Source organism: Peromyscus leucopus, chromosome 12 (genome assembly GCF_004664715.2).
Source record: "Peromyscus leucopus breed LL Stock chromosome 12, UCI_PerLeu_2.1, whole genome shotgun sequence".
Taxonomy (NCBI): domain Eukaryota; kingdom Metazoa; phylum Chordata; class Mammalia; order Rodentia; family Cricetidae; genus Peromyscus; species Peromyscus leucopus.
In genome coordinates this window covers 78,885,398-78,886,765 of record NC_051073.1, presented here as the reverse complement: position 1 = coordinate 78,886,765, position 1,368 = coordinate 78,885,398, and the positions used below count along the sequence as shown (strand labels likewise).

Genomic DNA, 1,368 nt, shown 5'->3' with positions numbered 1-1,368 from the left:
TGCAGCCACGCTTCCACACTTGTCACAGCCCCTGCGCGCCTGCGCGTGGCTCCATTCTGCCATCTTTTCTTTTCTTCCAATTCCGTGAAACTACGTTGTAAAAAGCGTCTTCCCATAAAACCTGCTGTTGTTTTAGTTGGAGATTCTGCGTCGGCTCGGCAGGCTCTTCCTTCGACACCCATCTCCCTGCAGGGCCTCTGTGGGTGCCTCAGGAGCCTCTGCAGCCTTGATTCTCTCATATTTTTAATAATTTAACAAACAACACAGATAAGAAATAGTCTAATGCCAGGTGTGGGATACCTCCTCTCAAGTTTTTGATCAGGGTGTCCTGGAGCTCCCCCAAACAGCTTGGCTCTGTCGTTACTAGATTTTTTCCTTATCCTTAAAACCAAGGATATTAACAGATGTCAACCTTGGTGGCTTCAGGAGAAACTCTTGTCTCAGTATGTGAACTCTTTGATTTATTTGTTTATTTATTTATTTTTGGAGAGCACAAACGCAGTCCCCCACTACCACAAATTATGCAGTCGAGTTTCCCGAATTTGGTAAATCACAGGGGTCAACACACCCAAATGCACTGGGTGAGCCTCGCCCTGGGAAAACCACCTGCTTGATCACGGTATCTCTCCTGCCAGGTTAGTATAGTATGTGAACTCAGCAGTTAAGTATTTGAGATAAGCCATCGATCCGTCTTGCCTCAGAGACTTCCTTCTATTAAACATCCAGGTTGTTAGCCCCTCTGAGGAGGCTTACCCCCTAATATGTCACTTAGAGATTCCAGTGCTTCTGTGGTAAGATGGAAAGGCAAGACCAAAAAAGAAAATAGAAAACGCTTGGAAGCTCTCAGGCCAGCTAGCTTAACACGTGCAGCAGCTAACTGAAACCAAAGCAGGTCTCCTTGATTGAGGTGGAGGCTGGCAACCCTGTGGGCAGGGTTCTCAACCTTCCTAATGCTGCCATCCTTTAACAGCTCCTCATGTTGTGGTGACTCCCAATCAAAATCATTTTTCGTTGGACTTTCATAACTGTAATTTTGCCACTGGCATAAACGTAATGTAAAGATCTGATATGAAGGATATCTGATATGCCTACCCCGAGAAAGGATCGTTCAGTCCTCCCCAAAGGTTGCAACCCACAGGTTGAGAACCAGTGCCCTAGAATGTTGCAAGAAGGCAGAGGGGTCTCATGAAGGTCAATCAAACCCTCGGAAGAGTGATAGTTGTTACACTCAGATCACAGGACCCCAAAAGACCACCATGAAACTGGAATCCCATATATAAAAGCAAAGAGCCCTTTTCTAAGCTCGGAAGCTTGGTCTCTCTGTCTCCCAATGCAGCAGTGGAGAGCAGAGAACTCCGAGCCTGGGTG

General features: G+C 46.6%; 1 non-coding gene across 1 annotated transcript; it reads right to left on the bottom strand.

The window, feature by feature from the left end:
* Positions 1-483: 483 nt before the first annotated feature.
* Positions 484-643, bottom strand: LOC114681017. The gene has a single exon (XR_003732860.1). It is a non-coding gene; the product is annotated as a U1 spliceosomal RNA (small nuclear RNA).
* Between the last annotated feature and the right edge of the window lie 725 nt (positions 644-1,368).